This window comes from Hydra vulgaris, chromosome 12, assembly GCF_038396675.1.
Source record: "Hydra vulgaris chromosome 12, alternate assembly HydraT2T_AEP".
NCBI classification, from domain to species: Eukaryota; Metazoa; Cnidaria; class Hydrozoa; order Anthoathecata; family Hydridae; genus Hydra; species Hydra vulgaris.
The window spans coordinates 15692261-15703190 of NC_088931.1; the positions used below are offsets into that span (position 1 = coordinate 15692261).

General features: G+C 27.8%; 1 non-coding gene across 1 annotated transcript; it reads right to left on the reverse strand.

The window, feature by feature from the left end:
- Positions 1-7214: 7214 nt before the first annotated feature.
- LOC100197618 (uncharacterized) lies at positions 7215-9751 on the reverse strand. The gene is made up of 3 exons (XR_010642216.1): positions 8844-9751; positions 7833-7918; positions 7215-7544 (listed from the first exon to the last, which is right to left on the reverse strand). It is a non-coding gene; the product is annotated as an uncharacterized LOC100197618 (transcript).
- Between the last annotated feature and the right edge of the window lie 1179 nt (positions 9752-10930).

Consider the following 10930-nt stretch of genomic DNA (forward strand, 5'->3'; position numbering starts at 1 on the left):
AGACGATATAAAGTATTGCAAACTATATGAATCAGGAAAACAAGACGAAGGAAGCAAATTCCAAAGAACTGATGTTCGTAAAAAAAAAGAAGACGAATAAGAATTTTTGGAGCACTTAGAAACAGTCACAGTAAAACGATAAGATTTGATTGAATGACGAGTAACACGAAAATGAATTTTAATAGAGGCACAAAAGACTCTAGCTCTTTAGAGCAATGTCCATTATAGTATATAGAGAAGCAACATTACGACGATGTGATAATAGTTGAAGGTCGGCTGCAAGCGCAGGTCCAACTATGTTTACAATGCATTTTTAAACCTTGTTTATAAGCATCATTCAAAGATCCACCCCAGATATGGAAATAGTATTCCATACAAGGACGGATTTGAAATTTATAGAAACAAAGAATGGAATTCGGAGTGAGAAAGCGACGAGCACAATAAAGAGATGCAACCTTAGCAGATGCTAACTTTTCATTCAATTTGATATATGATTTTTTAAAAAGATCCGAAGCAAAAGTTAATCCTAGAAGATGAAGGGTAGATGACTCATCGAGTACATTACCGTTCAGAGAGAGATAGCCTTAGCCTCTCCACATTTATCTAATGCACAATAAAACCTATCAGCTATTACCGTTAACAATTTAGCATCAGAACGAGAAGATTGAAACCCATATTGATGATCAGAAAGGAAGTTAATAGATTCAAGATGAGAAAAAAAAGACTCTAAAAGCTTGCTAATGATTGTAAGAAGACTAATGGGACGGCAGTTAGACGAGTCAGAACGCTCTCCAGAGTTTTTAAAAATAGGGACAACAGATGCCGCTTGCCAGCAGGCTGGAAAACAAGACTCAGATAAGCACTTGTTAAATAGCTTTGAAAGTATAGACAACAGCTCCGGAGAACACTTCTGCACGGTATATAATTTAACATGGGTATAACCGGTACGTTGTTCGGATCACAGGCTGTAGAAGAGTCTAAGTAGGAAATCACATTAGATACAGAAGCAGGAGTGACACGAAGTTCAGGCAATGGATTAACCTGTTGTCAGCTATATCAGGTTAAACGCGACTTGTGAAATCAAGAGATGATTTTGATGAGAAGTTCTAAGCAAACAATTTAGCTTTGTCTTTAGGTGAGGTGCAAAAATTTGAACCATACAAGAGAGGTGAAATAACAGATTTTCCCTTGTTATAAATACTGTTAAAGGTTCTCCAGAAGTCGCAAGAGCCTAGTTTCGGATTTGTCATTTTTAGAGCTTCTGGTTATCAAAAACTAGCAAGAAGTAATCTTTTTATGATCCAGATTCCTTTTTGTGACTCCGCATTCCTGGTAATGAATAAAAAATTTTATGTGCTTTTGTACTTGTGTGCCAAAACTAATGTCGGATTTACTATATGGCTTTTTGGACCAAAGTCCGGTGCCCCGCATGTAAGGAGGCCCCGTATATAATAAGGAAAACAGTTTTAGGCAAATGTTTATACTTAATTGATGTTAAGACTAAATAAATTTGGACTTTAAATTTCTTAATTATATATTTTAGCAGTTCAACAATGATTTGTTAATGGCTTCTATTTGCATTTGCAGCTCTGCCCCGATAAGAAAGTACAGATTAAATTTTGTTGTTCGGTTTAATTAGCTAAAAAATGCAGGAAATTAAGTATTTTAAAAATACAGTGTTCTTTCTTATTAGGGCAGAGCTCAATACTGATTGCTGAATTGGAATCTGTTATCCACATTTTTAAAGACTTAGTGCTAACTGTGTGCAATAAGAAATAATTTCTCTGAACAAGGAAAGAAGATCACCCACTGAGAGATTTGTAACATTCATGACAAATCAGAGACATATAATGAAGGTATGTTTAAGTACTTTTGGAATTTCTTATTTAACTTTAAATTGATATTTAAGATATTCATGGGCAGTCATACTTAAATGGCTCAGCAATGAGTAAAAGGCACAATGGTGTGCAAGCAAGAGTTAAAGAACAGTATAACCTAGCAGTTTTGATACCTTATGCAGGATATTCTTAGTTCTACGTGTTGGTTTTGCAAAGAGTAGGTCCCAATAAGACTCTTGCAAACGGCTATTCATAAATTGGAAATGTGTCACACAAAGCTGTTCATGATAAAGATAGCTGAATACGCTGAAAAGCTCAAGGTTTTTATACACACATGCTGCTTCTAGAAACTGGAATATGATATATTCTGGCATGACTGACATCTTAGAATAATTAGTTAAAAAGCGTCTGCTCTTAAATGGATAATACATGTCTATGATCTATCATTTTTTTAGCTTTTCTATGTTGAAGAAACTCGATTCTCTAAATGTCAAGTCAGTTGAAAACAAGATTGCTGCAACTTAAAAGAACAACTTAGGTTCACCCTCTTTTGAAATCGAGTTAGTAAAATTAAAAAAGTTTGTAGGGGTTTTCTTGAAAAAAACAAAAAAAACAAATGGACACAAGCATCGAAAATTTCATTTATTGACTTATAGACCAGAAAGATGTGCAAGATTAGGGAACTTCCCAATGTTAAGATTGAGCTCTATATTTAGCTTGTGCTGATGATAACAATCTGCTCAGCGGAAAGATCTTTTTCTAAAATAAAATTGATGAAAAATAAGCTGCGGAGGATAATGCCTTAAGATCAGCTCACTAACTTCTCACTCAAATATTTAACGCCTTTGATAATGACTGTTTTACATTATTTTCCATTAATCTGTCAAAAACTTTTGATAAAAATATAATAATAAAAACAAATACAAAAGTGTACACTTAAAAAACGATTGCGGATCGAAAAATAAAAACCTACTTTGGTTTAAAGAACATTTGACAAACCGAAATCAATTTTTATACTATGATCAAAATATTACAATTCCATACCTCATAACTTGCAGGATTCCTCAGAGCTCTACTATAGGACCACTTTTATTTCTAGTGTACACAAACCACTTATACTAAGCAATAAATCTTTTAGACCTAATATTGTTTGCTGATGATTCCAATCTTTTTCGTTCTAACAGAAATATTAAAATTATTTTTAAAATATTTAATGAATAGTTATGTAAAGTTAATGAGTGGTTCGTAAGTAACAAACTTTCATTAAATTTGGATAAAACAAAATATATACATTTCCATAGAGTAAATCGAAATACTTTCCTCTCAAATTATCAAATCTAATAGTTAATAATACTGCAATATTGTGTGGGTTAGTACTAGCAATACAAAACTGAAGAAAATCTACAACAAAAACATGCGTGCGGTATAGCAATTGTAAACATTTTAAAACTGCTATGTTGTTTATTTACTTTTGTTGTTGTTTGTTATTAATTTGAATTTCCTTATTCTTTTAGTTATTTTTTATTTCTAGGAAAATACAGTTATGTTTATTTCTAGCACAATAAATATTCACTATTCAAATCTGACAAACTAAAACTAAATGTTTCTTTTTTATAAGCACAACGCTTTTAAGCACACCTAGGCTCAGGTTTTGTTAAAAAATAAGCATAGATAAGCATATTATTGAGCCTTGATAAGTCATTTAAATGGTTAAAAAAAAACTTTAAGATTTATAATACGTTTTTAAGATTTAAACCATTTCAATTAATATAGGAAAAATTCATACAGGTTTACGTTTTGCTTGAATTCATGATATCATTGCATAGCAAAATATAAACTTCTATTTAGAACTTGCTGGATACAGATGATAATTCAGATAGATGGTTCAATAATGAAGTGCTTAAATAATGAACAAGATAATGAACACTGCAAAAGAGAGACGAATTTTGATACACATTGGGCAGGCTAAGCGCGGAAAACCTAAGCTCTTTTAAGTATGATAAGCAAAGAAGGAAATACTGGACGATGAATGGGTGCTTAACCACTTCTGATGGCTCTGATGATACACTTATCAAACTGGAAGGCTTTGATAATTACATTGTGCCCCCGCCATCCATAATTGATCTTGCCAGTAATCAACCCAAAGAAAATCACAGTGATTTTCAACCAGTTGAAGTGGATGATGCTATAAATGAAGATGTCAATGAAATTCGTTCAGCTGACACATTTATTGGTCCCAAGGAGAACGAAAACGAAGTTCATATCTTTTATTTTATTAATAATATTTGTATATAGTTTTTTAATGTTTAGACGTGTTATTTTTGATTGTTATATTACAAAATTGTTTTTTCTTGAAAATTTTTTTGAAAATATGTGTGTAATTAGTTTTTAAAAAAGTATTGAAGCAAGCCTATCTTATTATAAATATGCTTAAGCTTATTTTTGAGCCTCTTAATGCTTTTTGCATAAGCATACCCTGAGTTTAAAAAATTTCATACGCATATAAAAAATAAAAAATAAAAACATGTATTCCTAGAGAAAATGTTAAACTCTTGCTGAAGACACACTATTCACCATTTTGTTATTTGATTTTATAGGTAGTAAACTTGTGACACTAATCAAATTACTAGTGGGCAATAAACTTATGACATTAATCAAATCATTAGTGGGCTATTTCTGTCCGTGATTTTTTTTTGTTTGTTTTTGTTTTAACAATTAGAAGCTGGGTCTTAAAGCAATATGCATACTCTTATGATTTTCTTATAGAAAAAAATATTTTTATTATATTTTAGACTACCTGAATAAATTAAATATATATTTTTCATCATATAGTTTTTTATAGTTTTTGCGTGACAATGTTGCAATAGTTTGAAAAATAAACAATAATTTTCAAAACGCTATACTCTAGCCAGAAAAAAATTTATGACTGCCATTTCGTATTGAAAATATACTAAATATGAGTCGTAAAAATATAACATTTCACTTAAAATACTCACAAGCAATTTGTTTTCATAAAATAACTACGTGAAATTGACAAACTCGCAACTACCGAACTGCATTTAAACGATGGCTGTGACTCTATGATACTTAGTGCAATACTGTAACTTTCTAGAAATCTTTACTAATATTAAAAATATTATTTAAAAAAAAGCATAATGCTGAAACTTATATTTTCCGAGGAATTAAAGTTTGTTTATCTAGTAACAAAAATTTACATTTTTCTATTCAGTGTGTAGTTCCCCTTTAAACTTAATTTATTATTTGATAAAGTTACTTATGTATACTATTTTTCGTTTGAAAAATATTGTATAGATTAATGTTAAGGTGGTACTACCCTGTTAAAATCAGCAAAAACAAAAAGTTTGAACATATTAAATCACAAGAACCACTTTACTTTTCTTCAAAAAAAACAACAGAAAGTCCTAAAACTTGTATTCAAAGGCAACTAGAATATTTTTGAACCCCTAGTAACTTTTGCAACCATGTCTGTTTATGTGTTTCCTTTTTTTCACAATTTTTTCATAAGTATTGCAGAAAGTTTATTTTGACACAGAACAAAAGATTGAAGGTGGTTAATCCTATTTTTCTGGCAAGTTTTGATGTTTTTTAGTTAGAGATTTTTTAGTTCATGATATTTTTTATTTTAAAAGCTGTTTTTCTCAGAATAATATTTTTCAAATATTTCTAAACTAGAATAACAGTATCTCAGAAACTATTTACTCTTTTTCTTTGAAATTTTCACAGTTTGTTCATTGATATTGTAGAAAAGGCTGATAGTAGAATAATTGAAAAATATTTTTTATTTTGACCAGAATTTAAAATTTTACATACCCCACGGACTATATAGTATTTTTTAATTATTTTTACAAGTTAATATCTGCCGTTTTACTTTGGTTCAGTATTTTTAAAAAAATCTACTAAGGGCCCTTTACCAACCAATATGTTTGTAAAATTTAAAGCTTTTATCTCAAATATTACTCAAGTTATTTATGTTCGTGTAACTGCATGTTTACCCACAAAAAGGTAAAAAAAAAAAAAAAAAAAAAAATGGTGTTTTTTATATTCAGTTTTTTAACTACTATCGAAAAATGTTTATCATTATAAGTTAAAAGATTTTATTATAGAAAAATGAAATTTGCAGGGTAGTATCACCTAAAATGAGAGAAAATTGGAAAGTTGGAGAGGCAGTTTTATTTTTAAGAAAATAATAAAACATATAGTAGTTTCGGTGCGTGATTTTTTCAAAATGCCCGAGTTTAAGCATTGCATTATCAATTATCTTAAAAAGCAAAGGGCTTCTTACTAAGTTTTAGCTTGGGCTCCGACAAAGGTAAATCTGGCCTTGGCCAAAATACTTTGCAAAGAGTTGCGATTGTTAAACTTTAAAAAAACAAAATTTCTCTTCGTAATTTGCAGTCTTTTTACCTTGAATTTAAGCTCCATGATTAAGCCCTAAAATAAATTTATTTTCACCAACAGATTTTAGAAGTAAAGTGCTAACTCTTTGGAACGTTTTTGCTCTCCTTGGCGAAATTTTTTGGAAAGAATCCTCATTTGTTATATGAAGAAACATTCACAAGTTTAATGTTTGCTTTCTAACTTAAAATGAATTAAATTAACAAATGGGCCTAGCGTTGCCATTCTTGCAGTAAGCATTTGTATTAAAAGGTCATATAAATTTTCAGCACCTAGACAACACCAATATAATAGAGATGTCAGCTTTGTATATTGCTAAAACATTAACATTTTCTATAAAATGGTTTTTATTTCTATTTAAAATAGCTTTAACTTTCATTTTTATTTAAAAGTTGTTTGATTTGCAATGAAGTTATAACTTTTACTTATATAAATTATTACTAAACTTTTAAAACGTTTTTTGCTATGTTTCGGATAAAACAGTTAAAATTTTTTGAAATTTCAAACAACTTTGTAGGTAACTTTGTACTTGAGTTTTGTTAAAAAAAAATTTACATTCAACTCAAACCAGTGAAAATTGATTTTACAGCATGTGATTTCTTTAATATAACTTATAATCGTTTTTTTGACAGTGCAATAATAAGATAAATGCAGCCCCGCATATACTTTTAAACCTCTATTATTGAATAGAGATAAAAGAGATGATACCCATATTTTTATAAAATACAAAGCCTTTTATCACCTATTATGTATACAATAAAGACACGAAAGGTTATTATTTTGAATTGAATAATTATTATACGATATGAAACATTAACTTGTTTCAAAGCTTTAGAAAAAATTACATTGAGCAAGTACTAGCTACCATTTTCCACGTTCGTATGTCCAATTCAATACGAAACCACTAACATCCAATCCAATCCAAACCCATATTAGGTTTTTATTTCATAAAAAATAGACTTTGAAATGAAGTTGTGAATGTATTTCTTTTATTCCATACAGATGTATGAACTCAAATAAATTATATACAAGAATTGCGATAATATATATACAATTTAAACAGTAAATATCTAAGATAAAAAAATAACTTTTGCTAATTACTATAAAAGTCAAACCACTCTAAAAAAAAAAGATGCGGGGTGATTCCACGAAGACGTTCTGTCAACAGAACATTCGCGAACATAGGAGAAACATTCCCACCAATAGGAGCTTCGTAAAAGGAAGTCTATTTATAAATTTTCTTCTCAGAAGAAATAAAGCTGATTATGTGAAGAAACTTTAAACGGAAATCTAAAACAACAGTAAATATATATATATATATATATATATATATATATATATATATATATATATATATATATATATATATATATATATATATATATATATATATATATATATATATATATATATATATATATATATATATATATATATATATATATGTATATATGGTTCGAGATACTGTCGTAATTTTAATACACTTTTGTCAAAACTGTAATTGAATTTTTTTTGTAATTGTAAGTGACTTTTGTCGTATAAACAAATTATAAAATAAAAAAACCTTTTTTTATATACCTCAGAGGATCGGAGCCTAGACGCTATAGGTTCTTTACAAAGTGTCAGATTTAAAGATGAATTAAACTTTTTCTTTTTCATAAATTCTAAAAAAATATGATTATCTATATATACGTGTATGTATGTATGTATGTATGTATGTATGTATGTATGTATGTATGTATGTATGTATTTATGTGTATGTGCGCGCGCGTGCGCGCACGTGTGTATCTATCAAATAAAGGTTTGGATTTGGACAGGTACTATAAGATACAGAGGAAATTTATTTGTCTTTTTATTTTTCGATTTTTTCTGCCCTTCTTTGTCTGGAAAACAGAAATGTTAATGGTACTTGTTGATAAGACTTATCTTCAACAAAATTTCTTGTTTTCTTGAAGCAGTTTTAATCTATGTTGCAAAAATATTATTCTTTATGACTTATTTATTATATCCCGGAAACGCATTACAATTAATTAAATTGTTATGAAGTTGTAAAAATAAATTTAATAAATAAAGAATTTTCAAAATTATTGAGAGCAGAGAATATTTATACCATGTCGATCTAAATTCGCAACCGTTGTTATATTCCTCTACAAATTTAATTTTGCATTTCAAAAACAAAATAATTCTTTATTTTGTTCAAAGCTATTTCATAAATTGGATAGTTCAACAATTTATGCGTATATATTTAGAATAAACTTTTAGTTAAATATCTTAGATATTCGGAAAAGCATAAAATAATCAGTTCACCTCTATAAGAATTTGCGTAGATTAAATTTATTCTCCGTAAGTTTTTAAAGCAACCGCTTAAAAGAATAAAAAAATAACTTGCTGTTAACCTGTAAAACTTAATGCCGCAAAAAAAATTTAAAAAAAAGTTACGTAAAAGAAATGTAAGTTTTTCAAGGAATTAGATTTTTTGAAAAATAAAAATATTTGAAATATTAAGTGAATTGTGTACAATTCATCATCCTATAAAAACTTGAATCAAATGTAAAAAAATTCACGAGAAATAAAATGAGTAATTCTTACCATCGATTGTTTTTTGATGTTTTTTTTTCTTTCTACATAACTTTGTGCTATCATTATATTTACATGAACGTATCTGAGTTCCCATAACGGTTTTTATTATTTGACAATCCTCGATAGGTAAAGGCTCAACGTTTATATTATTCGTACTTTCCGAGCTTGCCGAGGACAATGTGCTTTGCGTTAATGTACCAATTAAACTTTTTCCTGGTGTGTAAGAATTTTCAGAAAAATCTATATCAGAAGGAACCCATTGCAAACCATCTTTATTGTCACCAGGCTTTTGTTCCTTAAAATTGAAGTTCCAGTGTTCGGATTTTTGTTCGAGCAGTTTTTCATATTGAAGTTGTAATTCCTTCTTTGTTTGTTCGTGATCAACTTCTCCAAACAAACTTCTACAGGTCGCTTTACTTGGAGCAATATCTCGACGTGAAAATAAGTAAACTCGAGAACTTTCCATTTTTTTCTTTATAACTATTTATTCGATAAAGAGAATAGCAATATAAACAAAAATGTTCGATTAATAAAAGTTTTCTCTTAAAAACCGCTGAATAATGAAAAATAAACGTAAAAATCTCTCCAGACGTCGTAGTTTGTTATTAAATCATTCAACTTTTAAAAACTTTTGATTCGTCAATATAAAGTCAAAACACTACGCGATTGGCTTAATTAATAATTATTATAACAGTTCAACAAAAGACTCTACGCGGTTCTCTTTCATATTTCTATAAACTGCTTTATAAGCGTTAAAAAAGCAAACTAGGGAACAGATTGTCAAAAAAAAAATATAAATTAAAATTTTAAAAGAAAGAAATTATCAGCTGTTTAAATAGATCAATTGCTTCAAAACATATTGTTTCACTTCCTGTAACAATAACAAAACCCTAGTAAAGAGCTAGTTGCTTTATCTTATTTTTTTAAAATTCAAAACATTTGGTTATATGTTGAGCATATGCTCAATATAGATATGCTCACTAATACTAGAAGTACTTCTGTTTAATAGTTTATCTCTTTCAGTTTTTTGAAGCAAAACGTATTACCTGCAAAATTTGATCGCAAAATTTCACCAAGTTAAAATTTTTTTTTAAAGTTATAACTGTTTTATTATTATGAACTAAGCAAAACAAACAAATAATTTAAATACGAAAAAATATCGTTTATACTTTTCGTATTTAAATTTGACTCTTAAGGGAAACGCGTTATTAAACTTACTACAGCATTGTTTTTTTTTTGTTTTTTTTTTTACGTATAGTAATTAATCGTTAATGACATGTTAAGTGTGATTCTAATTCGCACGAGATTTATATATTTCAAAATTTATATATAACTATATATTTTATATGATATATACTTTTTTTTTTTTACTTTTAAATTTTTAATTTAAAATTGTAAAATTGAAAAATTGAAAAGTCGAAGGATAATAATATCCATTAGATTAAAAAACACACACACACAAACAAAACAAAACAAAAAAGAAAAATAAGTTTTATTATTACTATTGTTATTATTATTACTATACGCTTGGTTTGTTTGGGGCGTTTATTAAGGAATGTTTTTAATCAACTTAAATAAACCTTATACAATAACAACTGCGATATCAAGTTTGATGAGTAATCTAGGCACGTTTTTTTTTTTGTTTTCTTTTGGGTTTTTTTTTTCATTAATTTTATTCATATATTATTTATCACTTTTTAAAAGTTTTATTAAAGACATTTGCGAAGTTGTTTTTCTGAAAAATGCGAAATATTAAACAAAAAATATATATTTATTTTGCCTTTTTATTTTCCTTAACGATTATAAACGCAGAAAGGCGTGAGATCAACAGGTTAAAAAGATTATGATCTTTCTTGAAGAACATTGAGGTTTAAATAAAACTAGTTAGATAATATAATAGAGTGAAAATAATAATAGATTTAAAATTTATTGAGAAAATAAAACTTAGTAAATTTTTTTTTAAGTAAAATTGCACATTTAAATATATAAATATTTAACAAATATATATATATATATATATATATATATATATATATATATATATATATATATATATATATATATATATATATATATATATATATATGTATATATAT